The sequence below is a fragment of the Dromaius novaehollandiae genome, chromosome 9 (assembly GCF_036370855.1).
Source record: "Dromaius novaehollandiae isolate bDroNov1 chromosome 9, bDroNov1.hap1, whole genome shotgun sequence".
NCBI lineage: Eukaryota > Metazoa > Chordata > Aves > Casuariiformes > Dromaiidae > Dromaius > Dromaius novaehollandiae.
Window position 1 is genome coordinate 11,604,068 of NC_088106.1, and position 16,129 is coordinate 11,620,196.

The 16,129-nt window shown below is 42.1% G+C and overlaps 1 protein-coding gene across 1 annotated transcript in view; it reads left to right on the forward strand.

The window, feature by feature from the left end:
• The first annotated feature begins 791 nt into the window (after nt 1–791).
• Nucleotides 792–16,129, forward strand: part of SENP5 (SUMO specific peptidase 5) — a 65,369-nt gene continuing 50,031 nt past the window's right edge. Inside the window, exon 1 of the mRNA XM_064516671.1 lies at nt 792–813. The gene's annotated coding sequence lies outside the window, so the exon portion shown is untranslated. The remainder of the gene's footprint in view (nt 814–16,129) is intronic.

Below are 16,129 nucleotides of genomic sequence, written 5' to 3' on the forward strand. Positions count from 1 at the left end.
AGCCCAGAAAATGAGCACCTGCTGACCCAGAAAAAAACTGTGTGTTAGTCTGCATGGTCATCCAAGGGCAAACCAAACGTGGAGCACTTCAGTAGCTGAGCTTCATAACCTCTCTGTTTTGTAGTAATGTGTTCAGCCTCTGGAGAGTTCGGATTCCTCACCTTGGTTAACCAGCCTTATCTAGCAGCAGGACCAGGAGTCACTTACTAAAGTTTACATTTACTAAAACTGCTGACCTTGGATAAAGCCTCATGAACATCTCATCAGCAGGACTACATCCTTTTTCGGACACTGACATAAAAAGTCTGGCTCTGTGCACAATTGTGCAGTTTTCCACTGAGCTGTTCTTGATTAACACCAGCATTAGGAAGCAAAGAGTTCTAATATGTTTACATGAGTTATTTTTTTGTTTTGCTCTTTAAATTGATACTAATTGATCTATACTTTTGCCACAGAACAGTGAAAATCAAAGCTGGGACTGTGTCTGTATTTGCTTATCAATGCTGCTTTTGTACTGGAAGACAGTATCATTTGTTGCAAAATACATGATAGCCAGAGCATAAATAAGGCCTTGTCTATGTGGGAAAAGTACAGAGTAAAGTGATGCATAGATTTAAAGTTGGGTGAAAATCTGTGTACTTATTCTGGTGTATGAGAGGTTTGTCCGAGTTTTGCTTGAAGTGAAACTCAGAGAGACATCATCGCTGGATATTTTTCCTCCTCTAAAAAAATATAAACTTACTTGCCTGTGTTTTCTCTTTTTAGTGTGCTAAGATTTTGACCTGGTGTGAGGGCCACAGCAGATGTTGTCAGGTAAGTGCTCAAAAAAGCTTTGTTTTCTCTGTGGAACCTTTCTGGACTGGGCGATTCAGGTCAAGTATTGTGATAAGCTGGGATCAGATATCCATCTCTGGATCCAATTGTGCTAATGAAAAAGGAGCTTTCGTCTCTCAGCCTTTTCTCCCCTCCTTGCCCCCCTTCAGTTGTTTGTCGCTGTCTCCCTGCCAGATGTTATCATATCCTCAGATTGTTTGCAGAGATGTTCAGAAGAGGGCCCTTAAGATGCTTCTGCCAAAATCCTCTGGGTTAGCAAAGAGCTATTACTTAAGCTATCTTAAATAAACCTGGCTTGTTTTGATTGATAAGGGACTGGGGATGCTTAAATGAGCAGCTCTTAAGGGGCTGTGTGTCCTGCCTACTGCAGATCTGGTGAAGGGGCAGTGACAGGTAGCTGGAGACACTAATCACTCACCTATTTGCGGAAAGCACATCTGCCCACCACCCCTGAGCTGGCTCCTCAGCCTCACTGACACCAGTGATTGTGGGCTGGGACTCTTGCATTCTGTTCCTAATTTAGCTGCTGGCCCACTATGTAGTCTTGAGCACATCAGCTGTCTATGCCTCAGTTTCTGCATCGAGGCACAATCATCTTCACAGCAGGAGGACTGTGAGAGTTAATTGTAAAGTGGTTTGATCCCCTTCTTGCTGAGTTACAAGCCACTGGTGCTACTTCTGCACTTCATAAGAATCAAGCTTTTTTTCCCCTTTTTCTTTCTGATGTCTTGAGTAAATGAAAAGCCAAATTTGTGTTCACAATGGGAAACTATACTTCACTTTAAAGAACATTGTTTATTCTGATGACTCACTATCAGAAGTATTACTGTGCTAAGTGGCCCAGCAAGAAATCCACCTTCTCAGCCCTCATCAGAACAAGCACACAGTTCCAAGGGAGAATGCATCAAACGATTCAGCTGTCCACGTGGAAGGCTAAAATCTACTGTCTGTGTGTCCTTTTGACTCCTTTTGACTTTGTGTAGATGGCTAAGGTTAGCATGAGTGGATTCTTCAAGTGTATTCAAACAAAACTACAATAAGCTTCAGAGAGACCAACACAACTCCACAGCAGTGGAGTAAGCAATAGCAGTCCTGGCTCCTTAGCTGGAATGAGGCACACTGACTTTATTTTGGGCCGTAGGGTGATGTTAGTTGCACTGTATTTACAACAATGCTGCTACTTAAGGATTTTTGCCCTGTCTCTGCTAAGCAGTATGCCATTTTAGAACTCCTGGTCTCTGACATGATGTCAAGCATGCTTAGTATTAAGTTGCATAAGCTAAGTTTAAAAATGTGTTAGTCTCCAGTACTGCAAACAACTTTTAAGCACAACTCTCCTGTTCTCAGGGCTGTCCATGCACTATACAAAAAAATGTGGTTGTAACATGCTAGCTAAGCTGCTAAAACTCTAGCGTAGTCATGAGAAATTGCTGGTGGAACACCCTACATGTCGGTAAAAACAGCAGAAGGGACATGTCTCCTTCCAACTGTTAACACAAGTTAGGAACACCTGTTTTCCTGCTGAAGGTGGGTGCATAAAGCTATGCTGTGTTAATGCCACATGAGTCTGAGGTCATGGCTCTGCAATATGAAATGTCTGTCAGCAATGCCAGCTTGAAGAGTTCCCATCCTTGGGTCACTCCAGTGACAGAGCGCAGTCCCTCAGGCAGTCATCTCTGTTGGCAGCAAACTGCAGTGCAGAGATAGGAATGGACAGTCAGGGGTGATTTCACCGTTGAAGAAAACAGAGTATGTAACCACACTGGAAAGAGTCTACTAAGGTGATGTAGTTTTCAATACTAGAAATAAACTCGTGCTGCACCCTGTTACTGTCATCATGTGCTTTGTACAATCATGTACGCCTGTGTTCAGTGAGTATGAAATGGGTGTAAAACACAGTTGGGCGGCTCCCCAGCTTGGCTGATGTGCCTCCTTACACCACCCTGGCCTTGTAGAGCAGTCTTGCATATATGCAGATATACATAATCTGTAATATGATCTAACCGTTCCAGTGGAATAGTTGGAGTAGAAGAGTGCTGCTTACCTGGCTAGAAAAATCTAGAAATGAGCCCTTAAAATGAAAGTTAACAACTATTCCTTGGTGATGGCTGAGGGTCAGTGTGCAAAGTGAGTGGTTTTGTAATACTGCTGTAGCCCAGGAGTTAAAAATCTGTTTTCAAGCAGGTGTCCTCCCAGCTAATTCTCACTCATCAAATTATTTTAAGATACTTTCAGCTCTCCCAAGATGATATGATGGATGGCGAGAAAAGCAAGTTAAACATACAGCAGTTTAAGCTGGTTTACTGCTTAACTGTATCCTTTACTGGGTTTGCAGTTTTTTATTTTAAGCTGCAGAAAGGTTATTACCATCTTAAAGCTGGGAGCTCTAGTCTCCAAATCCCTATAACATCATGCAAAAGTAAATGGGACAGTTAACTGACAGATACTGTCATAAGCTGCCTGCTTGAAGCTCACACAAGCTTCTGACGCTGAATTCCTGCCTGTGAAGGCACAGTACCCAACCCTGTCCTCACCTGAGACAACCACGGTTTGACCACAGCAGCTTTAAATGGAGCTGCTTGGGATTCCCACCACAGGACATCGTTACAGGGCCAGCCCTTACCTTCCCGGTGTCCAAATGGCATCTTAGCTGGTGGTGCCTAGCTGAGCAGTCGCAGTGTGACGGGCCTTCTCACGATTGAAGCCTGCAAGAGGAAATGTGATGGTGGGGAGAGGGTAGAAGATGGAGGTTCCCAGAGAAGTCTGGCCCCATTTGCCCCCAGGCATGGTTGGAACTGCAGGACTATCTCCTGGCAACCTCCTGCAAACAGGGACCATCTACTCTGGTGCTTGAAGGCCCTCTCTCCCTCCCTGCTCTCCACGATGCTCCTTCGGAGAAGTATTGCCAGACATCTGATAGCTGCTGCTACCTCTCTGATCACTCCTCTGCTTGCTACGCAGTGGGCCCAAGTGCAGCTCACACTGTCTCAAGTGACATGAAGTAATTGCTCTTTTTTCCTCTCTCCACGGCTCTCTCCGTGGCCCACTGTCACTTCCACAGGGGCTTGCTGTGGCACCGGGATTCCTCCTTCCTCAGCAGGGTGTAGCCAAGGGACAGGACCTGGCACAGGGAGGGCAGCGCGAGAAGCCTTGCCCCCCTGCTACCCTGTTCCAGGTTATAGTCCAGCTTGCTTGTCTGTTTTTCTGACACATTTCTCCCCACTTCCTACAAAGGCTTATTTTCCCAAGCTGATTTCAGAAGCAGTGGGAGATGCCGATGTGAAGCCAGCGCTGTAAAAGCACACAGAAACCGAGCTTAGACTTGGAGCCTGGCCTAGCCAGATCAGCAATAAAATTTTCAAAAGGAAAGAGGAAAAAAGCTATTTCCCATCACAGGAGCAGTGGGGTGTTTTCCATGGGAACAATGATATTCTGGTTAAGTTCTAAGAACTTTTCTAATTATTAGGCCAAACCAATGTGAAAGCTGATGTCAGCGGGAAGAGCCGATGGGAGGAATTATAATTGTGTCTGGGGCCATATGAAAGCATTATACCATGTCTTGCTCCAGACTTTGCATGAGTCATTTTCCTCCTGGTCAGGATTTTGTATTGAAGTGCAGACTGGCAGTTGACTGGATCTTTCCTTGTGCCAAAACTGCTGTGAAGTTGGTTTTGTTTGTTTTTTTTCCAGTGCCACTGTGAGAAGTACCATCAATAGAATTTCTCTGCTGTGGAGTCAGCATCAAGCAAGGCACCGCACTGCGTGCGGCAGTAATTGCAACGCTTGCTGTTGATTTATTGTCAGCAAGTTCTCTTGTGGAAAGAGTCCTTCCTCGGTTCCATCCATAAAACTCCACTCGTGTCTGGGGGAACTATGGCTGCTTACCACATCTGAATATCTGCCCCTGAGTGCTTAGGTCTTTAATTGTATGTAGATTTACTGTAGCAAACCTATTTGCTGCAGACACCTACCTTTAGACGCCCCATTGGAGGACTCTTCCTAAATTACACCACAGTTTCCATCTGTAAAACTGAGATAACAGGTTCTGTCCCTCCCTTGATTAGAAGGTGTTTTTCAAGAACAGGTCCATCAAGTGATCTGTCTCCAGCCTCCCCCTCGCCTCATCCCAGCTCCCTGTGGTCTCATTGGAGAAGTACCTACTGTTTTCAGCCAGAGCTGGATTGGACTCCTAGCTACTGAGGAGAGGCAGGGCCCTCAACTTATTGATGTTGCCAACAGGCAAAATGAGTTACAAAGCTCTGTAAATCTGAATTTTGTAGAAAGTAATGAAGGAAGCCGTTATGTCAGAGAAACTGGGTAAAGCCTAAAAATGATCTGACAGTTTTCAAACACATCTCACTGCTGTCTTCAAATCACAGATGAAAACCCAATGGCTACCAGGCCTTGTGAGCTGTGTCATTTTTGTCCATATGATGAATTAAGCCACCACACCAGCAGCAGCCACATTGGTTCCCAGCTGCATGGTACTTCCTGAATCTTTGTGCAATCTTTCTGGTGCATAATTTGGAAGGATTTGTTATATGTCAAGTCTGCTTAATGTTCATGCAGTTAAAACAATCAGACTTGTGTCACACCCACATGGTGCCCAGGCTGTTGTGGAAGAGGCTTGACTTTTTAGTCACTGTTGAGTATTCAGCCTATACTCAGTCTGTGTTCACACTCTCTGAGTGCAAGCAGATCTTGAGCACAGCTTTTCTGAGACTTAGATATGTGGATACTCAGAACTTTTCAGTTTATGCACTCAAGAATATATAATTGCCTAAAATGCCCAGACTTTGCATGGGTTTTTAAAACACTGCTGCTTTTTACTTCAAAAAACCCCCAACACAGAATACCTACATTTTCCTGCCTCTATTTCTTAACCACCATGGGCGTTACTCTGAGTTGGTCACTTTTCTTTGCATTTGTATCTTATGACTTTTGAGCCCTGAAGTCTTCTTCTTTGGTTGGTACCTCAGCTAAAGCAGACTGTACCTGCTAGGAAGGCATCTCTTCTTCTTCCCCATCTTCTGCTAGAAGTCTCTTGTGTGTTGCTGTGAGTTTGGTTCTATCTCCCAAAGACTGATTTATCTTAATTTATGTGTTTGTTTTTGATAATTTTCTCTGCTGCAAACACCAGTCCTCTGTACAAGAGCTGGAAGAAGTGACTTTTCCTGCTCCATTTTACCTTCTTTCATCACCCACTATCCAGTCAAAGTACAGTCATCAAAGCCAATTATTTTATAGGGTTCCTAATCTGGTAGGTGCATGCTAGAGCTTCTGTAACTAAGGGCAGTTGTTCACACGTGAGGCATTCCATCACATAGCAATTTGCACAGTGGCGACTTTTCAACATCAGCATGAATGTCTAGATCACACACATGCAGATTCTCAAATCACTGCAGCTCCCATATTTGCAGACTGTAGTCCAATAAAGCTCCCTGTGTTGTAGGTGGGACTCATGATCCTCGATACCTCCTGAAACAGATAAGCCTCCTTTCATCAGTCCTTCTCTGTTTTCTGATGCAAAGTCATAAAACTGGAATTAAAATTCATCCTGCTGCTGCATGTAGTGGTTTCCCTCTCAACAGTTTTCTGAGTGAGAGCGGCAAGTGTGAAGGTGTTGAAAAGCAGCCTGCAGTGCGCCATGTCAGCTGTAGCTCTCTGGCAGGAAACATTGCTGTAGCAAGATCAGAACTGATATTAGCATGGTGTCTGGGGCAATGCTGCCTATTCGTTTTGTTCTGCTACAGAACTTGCTATTCGTTTGCTTCATGGCTTCAGCTGTAGAACACAGGCAGTGGCAACTATCGTTGTTATTATGAAGGGATAGTCAGTCATGCTTCTCAGTGGAAAATTGGATTCTTGACAAAATCATGTTGCTTAAAGTTTTGTCTGTTGGTGGGAAAATGTCACTTTTTTTATGAAAAATTATTTAAACAAAAGATTTTTGCCTGAAACTTTTAGAAATTATTTTTTCAGTGCAATGCTGTTAATTTTTATGGGACATAGGGACAGATGTGTTTATATTTTCTGTCTGTTTTTATGGGTTACTATTATAGCACTGACTCTTGTGGTTGCTCAGAATACCGTTCAAGTGCCAAAGAATGAACAGAGGGCCAGTATCTATTTCACGCTTTTATCAGGGTAAATCCATGCTAGCGCCACTGAAATCAAAGGAGTTTTTTTGTAAATATGTCAGTCTAACTGCAGGGCTTGTTGACTGGTCGAGCATTAGGGGCAGAGCTCCCTAGTGGAGACATGGCTTATACTGGCAGAATAATAGTAATCTTTTGCCAATATACTTCAGACTAGTTCCCCACATACTGAAAAAACTATGATGTCTGGAAGAAAACTAGAGTTTCTGCTGACACTGCTTTTGTCAGAAGAAGAAAAAGAACTAGCCTCTGACTGATACAGTCATACCAACAGACGTGTTATGCAGACAAGGGCTTAGATGTAGTATCTGGTCCTGAATGCCACCTGGCTCACCCTGCGGAGTGTTTTTTGCTCTTGTTGCTTACTTGTAGTGAAACCAAGTAACACCGCTCCTCCCCTCCATAGATATTTGGGGCAGAATTGCAAATTTGCAAGGTGATTTGGTAGGTAAAGTAGGTCCCTCTACTAATCCATGATTTTTCATGTGAATGGCTAGGTTCATTGCTGTGACCTGCTAACAAAATAATGGTCTGTCTTCTTGGTGATAAGCCACAGAGCCCTAGAGGCGCTCCTGGCGCCTTCCAAAGTGCAATCTAAGGTACATGTCAGCACTGATTAAATGGAAGCTTTATAGAAAGTGGTTTGGGCTTTGATTATTTCAGAAGCACCAGTAGTCAAGGAACTGGATCACTTGAGCTGTCAGCTGGGTGATTTAGAACAACTCCTATAGGGAGTAATGAAGGTTGTGATAAACTGCAGTGTAAGAAGCCGGTAAATAACTTTTACAGTATGACTGTATTTGGGGACACTTAATAATGGCAACTAGTGTCACAGATCTTACTGAAAGGTGCTTTCCAGAGATATATAATAAAATGAACTTAATGGGTCTAAACCATTCTCCAGGAACTCAGGTGAAATCGATAGAAAGACCTTAGGGTTGATTTAAAAAAGGAAAATGCCATCAGTAGTGTTACATTTTTATTGATAACATGAAACAATTAACTCCTTTGGAGAAGAGGAATAGATGTGTTTATGTTAATGCTGATTTATTACTTTATTACTTCTATAACACAGAACAAGACTTCCAAACCATTGCTTCCAGTTGTTCTTTTATCTTGGCCTATTTATCAGCTCTTTTTATCATGAAGCCCACACAAAAGAGGAGATACATTTACTATGTTCTTTCATTTCACAATGCATAATTCAAATATGAAAATATTGTTTTCCTGAAGAAATACACATATATTTATAATACTTTTTCTCTAGTTTTACTTTCAGTAGATTATTTTAAGAATTGGTCACATTTGGCAATTTATTTTTATTGTTTTTAAATTCAACAAACTCTTTAAATTAATGTCCAGCGGAAGATTAAATTGCATATTCTGGTAGTAGATGAGATGAGATTTTTACTTAAAATTATACATCAGATTCCTTTTATGCTTTCAAATGGCTTCTATGAGTCTATCTTCTTTGCTACTCTAGCAAAATTTTCAGAGTAAATAACAGAAGTCATTCTGAAATACTATTTGGCTTTGGCATACTGTACAATGGATGCTATGCACTGGACAGGTGTTTGTATTGACTGTAATTAGAATTTGGTTTGATGACACTCAAGTGTTTCCATATGTGTGGAGATAACGTTCTGGAAGATCTCTCTGCACAAGTTTAGGGCTCTTTTCTCTGCTTCCCTGCACTTTGGGTGCTTAGGGAGTGTAGGAAGCCAACATTTTAGTTTTTTGGTGCCTGCACTGACCAGGGTGCCCAACTGTGACATGCTGATGGATGACAGAGGACCAGCTGTGTGCAGAACAATCAGACCTGATCCTATTTCGGTTACGGCTGGTGCCAAGGCTCGCTTTGACTTCAGAGCAGGAGCTCCAGCCTGCACTGCAGTGAGTAGGAGCTTTGGATGTTTGAGAGATGACCATGTGGGTGTGACCACTCCTTGATCTCTGTAGCATTCATTTTCTCCCATCAGCTGTGTAAAACCTTTGCGGGCCTTGTTTATGTGAGTAATTATTTACTGGAGTGAACTTCTCACTAGTGAAAGGTCTTGGTTTGGCTGCCCCACATACTGACATCCAGTGCACTGTCTAGCTCTCAGATGCTTTGCTGTATACTATGACGATGCCCAGAGATTCACGTGATGCTGGGCCCTTGCATTTCCTAATGAGCTTTTGTCTCTTTTTGCAATGTCTGTGGCCGCGCACAGAGCCATGGGATGTGCACAAAACTCCATGTAAGAGGTAATGTGGGGTGAGGGTTGTTACATTGCAATGAATCTGCAATAAGTGTTGAAACTCCTTCACTGTACCCCATGCAAAGGAGGGGATGCCAGGAGGGTGGAAGAACAGTTGGTGCCCTGCTTGTTCTCTGCCTTCTGGATTTCTGGAAGAGACCTGAAATTTGGGAACGTGGTGGGCAGCTGTGTGACCCCTCACTACAGCTCCCTGATTTTGTCTTACAAGTCCTAGTCAGCTTCTAACTGAACACTATAAAAATGTTCTTTTCAGTGAATAGACAGAATTATTAGATGATATCCTAGGTGAACTTTTGTCTAGGAGCAATCAGGGATTCTTTGATGAGTGTTTTTTTTCTTTTCCTTTTCTTCCCTCAGAAAGGTCCTAATTTGTCAAAACTGAAACTATTCATAAAACAGGATCCTTTGTCTCTGCTCTCCCAGTGCAACCAAAGCATGGAACTGCTTTTTCAGAATGTGCATGACAGGATGTTTTGACATTTTTGAACCAGAAATCTTCATAATTTTATTTCAATTGAGGCAACTTTATACTTTGAAGTTTTAGGAAATGGAGATCAGAAAATTTAAACACAAAACATTGAAATAGAAACAGAATGTTTAAAAATAATGACAACAAAACACTCTGAGTGACCCAAACTGAATGTTTTGTTCGGCTCTCAGGTTCTGAGTTTTCAGTATTTGACTGCAACACAGATGCAAGATATTGACAAAGCAGCATCCTTAGATTAGACCAGAGGTTCCTCTTGCCCTGCAACAAGCATGTAAAATTCTGCAGTAGCAAAATCATCCCTTAGAAATAGGATAGAGATTGGGATCCAGGGTATATTCTGACATTCCTAATAATTTTGTGAAGTGGCAAGTTTTTCCTCTCTGTCTATTCTTGCCTTCCTTGAACTACTGCAAATAAAGAGGAGACCAATGTTTAACTTAGTGCTACCACTTTCCTTGGATCACATTAGCAAAAGACTTCTCATAGGTGGGTGATGGGGCTCAGATATTAGTAATATATATATATATCATGTTTATAAGAATGTAAGAGAGTAAGAGCAGAGCAGAAAATTGGCAATTGCAGTCCTTTCACTCTGCATCCATCCATTCACTTTAGTTGTCCCTTTCAAGAAATGGGCTGGTTTTGGTCTCCTCTGCGTGGGCCTTTCTGTAAGGGTGCTGCTGTTCACCAAGCCAGCCTCGTGCCTGACAAACCTGCGTTCCTGTGTTCCCGTCGGAGCGGTGAGCCCGGGGCGTGCCCCTTGCCAGGCCACACAGCGGGTTTTGCTGCTGCCTTTATGCAGAGCTGTGGAGTGGATGTACAATGTCCTAGCACAAAGATGTGCCGCTCAAACCAGTGCGGATATACTTGCGAGCCCCCCAAAAACCTGTACACAGGTAAAGTAATGCAGTTATCCACCACTTTGGGCTATGCTGTCATTCTGTATCAAGATGAATTAGTGTACTCGGAAGCAATCAGAAGTAATTACTCTTGAAGAAACAATAGGCGTCACTCTGTGGCTTCTATCTGACAGCTAAAGGACTTGGCTTCCTGTGAAAAAACCCATACAGCTTAATCTTCTTGTGTCAGATCATATTTCCCTGTCTTCTCTTGGTAAATGTTTACATTGCTGCAGTAAAAGGGGCACTGTGTGATCTCAGCTAACAGGGGACTGTGTGTTTAGAGACAGTAATGGGATCCAGCATCTTTCAGCTATCGTTCTCAAAATGAATGCCGAGAGGGTTTGCAGGTACTGGAGAGCCTCCCAGCAGGGGCTTGAGTGGTCCCATTTTCAGGAGTAAATCCCAGTTCCATGAAGCCAGCTCCTCCTGTTTCGTTACTGTGGCACAGCAATGGTAGGAAATTAGTATGGAAACCTGCCTATTCTTTTGCTCTTCAGGAAGGATCCTGAAGGATGTTCCAACTGATTCATTTTAAGAGTGTAAATAGTCACACTGAACTCTGTTTTGCCATTCCTACTACTGCATTTACATTCTGATGACCTGCTGGTCATTTTAAGGGGTTCCCTTAAAGATCTCGCCCTTCCTGAGGGCTCTACTGGGATCCTCCGAGTGTTATGCAAATCTAAATTCAGTTTGTAAGTAAAGCCTGTGTTTGAAATTCTCTAGAAAGGATAAACTGAAGGATTCACCATAGTGAAGATGAAGCCAAAAAGGGGCAGACTGAGATACTGTGAGCTCTATACTCATGGTGATTATCAAGTGCACCCCTTTCTTAGGCAGCAAAGCAGAAGGAGTCTACTCCCTCTATTTTCAGGTCCTGGCAAATACTATTATCTCCATACTTCTATTTTATTAAACTGGCTGCTGTCATCACTGATGCTATCTTGAGAGGGTTGTTTCAGCCTTTCATAACTTATCTTTGCAGTAGTTTCTGAGAAAGGATGGCTGAGTAATGACAAAGTGATCTTGTGACTACCGCAGTGAAGTAGTGGATAGGAAATCTGGATTCATTTCCTGCCTTTGTTTTGGATGTCCTGTGTGACTGAGTACGCAGTTGCCGTTCACCTCAGCATTCCTCTACGTCAGATAAAACTAAGAAAATGGAACTACCATCAGAAGATGATTGTGAGGATATGTTCATTGGTGAGAGACTGAAATATTCCATATTATTGGGTGTTTGAAAGTAAAATAGAGATACACTAGTTAAATACTCTTCCTCGAATGGGTTTTACTGTATCTGTAAGAGTTAACAGTGAGACAAGGTTTTTAAGGAGTGACAGTTTCTTTCATCAGACCAAATCTTCGTTGACCTTAATTAATCTTTTAAAAGATCCCACAATTCTCAGTAAACCTTGTTTTGCTTAATTTCTTAGGGTGGTGTGGCATTGAAACAGGTCACACAAAGAGGTTGTGAAGTCTCCATCTTTGGACATTCTTAAGACTCAGTCAGGCCAAGTCATGACTGACCTGATCTAACGTTGGCAGTAGTCTAGCTCTGAATGGGAGGTTGGACTGAGGACCTCCAGAGGTCCCTTCCAACCAGTGTTTCTGTGATTCTATGATTCTAATTAGGTTTGTCCTTCTAAACTGTTACATGGAGGTAGAGGAAGTTATGTTAGGAAATGTTTGTATCCTTGTGCAGTGGAAGCAAACAAGATTAAGAGTTTATTACCGTTTATTTCTAGTATGAAGTGAGTATTCAAACAAAAGCAAACTCTTAGTGATCCTTATGTGAATAACCTTGCTTTCTTGCTCTCTCAAAGCAAGATTAAGGATAAATATTAGATATACTATCTACCCTTCCTATGAATTTTTATATTATACCCATTGGGTATGCACGTTACATAATATTTCATTTATTTGGTAACATCATACTTATATCACTTCTGTATAAAAATGAGGCAAAAATTGTCAGGCATAAACTTTACAAACACATCGAAAAATACAATGTAAGGATGTCAGTGTCTAGTGAGGACACTTGAGACTAAAATATCTTTCTTACCTTCAAACATTTCAAACTAACACATAAATGCTCTACAGACTTAACAGCTCTTACTATTCCACTAATGGAAAGTATTTGCTCTTTCTTATGAAAAAGATAAATCATTATTCAGCTATTTCTTTCTTATGTTCAAGGTCCAAATACTCTTATCTCTGTAATAGAAACCAGCAGAACTAAATTAGTCCTCTCAAGACCCAATGTGGCTTCTGTGTATACTCCTCTAGCTATTAGTGCTAAAAGCTCTCACATAAAGAACAAAAACTGTAGTGTAGTAAAAACATGAGGTTGTCACTTTGTATTTTTGTTTACTACTTATTACTATTTCATGTACATGAAATGATATAGAAAGATACCGCGTGTGTATGTTTACAAAGGTACACAGTGTCACAAAGTGTGCATGTTCTGTTAACAGGCTTGTAAATCCTGGTTTTGTCTGTGGAAGCAAATTGTTGCATTTGCATCTGTCATTGATACATATATGCAAAAGGCATGAATGGCAAGTGCCAGGAATTAGGAAGATGAAAGACACAGAAAGTCAAAGCACTGAGTGGATGTTCATTTGTCACATCTTATTCCTCCTGTCGTCTTGCAATCACCATCTTACATCCATATTAAATACTTAAATTCTCCCCTCTTGCTGCTTTTGTCATGAGAAGAATGTCATAACTGTAGTAAACAATAATTAATTTCCTTTGATGTTCATCTGGGGATTTACATGTTCTTTTTAAGCATAAAGGACTGGCTTGCTACTCTGTGTGTGTGTGTGTGTGTGTGTGTGTGTGTACTGGGAGAAAATGGAAGGAACCTCCCCACTCCCTTCTGTTCCTGCTGAGTATTGACTGGGTGCCCTCCTTGTTCCCTCCTAGCCGTGGCCTCCAGGAGGTGGGAGAGAAGAGGAGCTGTGACAACACCATCTTTGCCGATATTCTGGGAGCTCCAGAGCTGAATGTATGAGCTGCCATAGCATGAACTCCAGCACCCTGGCTCCCAAGTGGAACTGCAGCAGATTTGTATCATTGGTACCTCAGAGAAGGGGCTGGTAATGCACTGCCCATGGCAACCATGACAAGTCCTTTCCTCAGCTACAAGAACTCATGAAATGCAGGGAGAGGGGCACATTATGCCACCTCATGAAGTATCCAAAGGGGAGCTTTTTTCTTAGGTATATAGATACCTAAGGAGGGAGACATGACTGTAAGAGAGGCCTGTTATAGGGTTGAATCGAGACTCAGCCAGGTCCAAGGTCACAAGGAAGTGTCACAAGTGTGGAAGAGGGCACGCTGTGGCTGGACTGTGAACCCTATCTGTCTCCTTTATCTCATACAACCAATTATCCTTGTGGGGACTGTATTTGGCTAGGAAGCAGAAGACCAAGCAGAAGTACCAGTTCAGAGTAGCTGCGATCAACATTCATGATATATGTATGGCACATGGTGATCCACTGCTCCAAATAATCTTTTTCTGTTCCTCTTGAGGTGAGAAATTTTTGCTTGATAGTATGGCTCATTGCTTGAACTGGTGATTAATACCAAATCACAGTAGGCTCCGTTCTTTTAGCATGAATTGCTTTTTCTTTTTTTTCTTTTCTTTTTTTTTTTTTTTAAGGTGAATTAAATAGCCTGATCCCAGTTTCAAGAGGCAAACATCAGTGCAGGGGGCTGTCCTGGCCAGATGAGCCTGGACTGGCTCTGGAATGGTATTTGAACACAGAAACCCTTGTTACTCTTTTTGTTCTGTAGAGGTCCTTGCACTATGCTTTCAGCCACAATATCCAGCGACTGTGAATTAAGCAATGTAGCTAACAGCTGTCCCATGTCGTTTGCTGTCTTGTTCTCTGCTTAGGCAGGGAGTAGTGTGGCTTCCTTCAGCAGGGATTGTCTGTCTGAATGTATACTCTGCTCTGTGTTTATGTTGGAAAAGGAATGCTCAAAGGTTATGTGCTTGGAGTTAAAAATGGAAGATATGTGATTAGGGACATCGTCTCATTCCCAGTCACGTGTATGTACGTGTATGTACATGTATATGCCCATGTTTCTCATCACCACTGGAAACTGGGGACACTCCATGTCTCTGAAATGCAAGCTATTCCTTTAGGTGGCCATCAGAGGTCAGGGCTGCCTTTGAAGGGAAGTGGACCTAACCTTATCTCTGTCTCCTTTGTAATAAGGAGAGACCCTAGATCAGGTGATAAAAGTGGCTCTGCTGAGTCAGAACAAAGCTGTATCTAACTTGATGTCCTGTCTTTGGGAGTGCGAGTAGTGGAAGGATATAAAAAGAGCATAAAGAGGCACAAAGGCAGGAGTCCTTTTTCTAATATGCCCTCCCAGCTTCTGGCATTTTGCACGGAGGTACTTCCTGAGCTCCAGGTAGCATCTGAACTGCTGTATTTAATAGCTGTTGGTGGATCTCCACAAACGTATTTAAACTGTTTAAAACTGTTTATTCCTCTACATTAATGACTTCCATATTCAACTACACATTGTGTGAAAAGTGCTTTTCTTTTTTAGATATGCCATCTGATAATTTCATTGGATGTTATAAAGAGCAAAGGGTAATTATTCCCTGTTTATTTTCTCCATCTCACTCCATTTTGAATACCTCAATTACATCCAAGTTCAGTGTCTCTTTTATAAGCAAATGACTCCTTGTCTATGAGGTCTTTCCACTTACAGAAGCAGTTTGGTACCTCCAATCAACCTCTTTGTTGTTCTTGCTGCTACATCTTTTTCAGTTGATGTGACCAGAACTGCATGCAGTGCTTAAGACATGGGCACATCAAGGACTGACAGAATTGTAAAATTACGTTTTCCATTTTGTTGTCTCTTCCTTTCCTGGTTGTTCCTAGCACTGTGTGAGAGTTAACAAGCACCTCTATTGTTAGAGGACCCTACCAGGAGAGGCTCTCAGGCTCCTTCTGGAGAAAGGACTTAGGTAATAGAACATGATTTATCTGTTTGATTTTGAGAAATTAACTTCCTTCCTGAAGAAAGATATCAGATGAGATTTTCGGTTGAAAGGCGTAAGGACAGAGTGAGAGATTAGTGTTGATAGCAGTGCAAAGCTGTGTGCTTTGAACCTTCTTTCTTGTTGCTCTGCTCTACTGTATATCTTGCCTACAGGACAAAGTTTGGGGGCAGGACTGGGGAGACTGCCTTATCCAAAAACTGCCAACCAGATTGTTTCCCTTGGATCAGGCCCTATCTCAGCAGATATGTCCTTGACTTTTCACAGGCAAAAGAAGCACTTTAATAAAAAAAACAAGATATTTCCCAGAGTTCCACAGCTTGCATTTTGAACTATCGCCCTTAACAAGGGACCTTAAAACTGACCCCAAGATGTTAATTTAACCATTACAATTCCATTAGTCTAATTTGTCATGAAACATCTTTAACTAATTACCTGCATTTGTAAGTTATTCCACA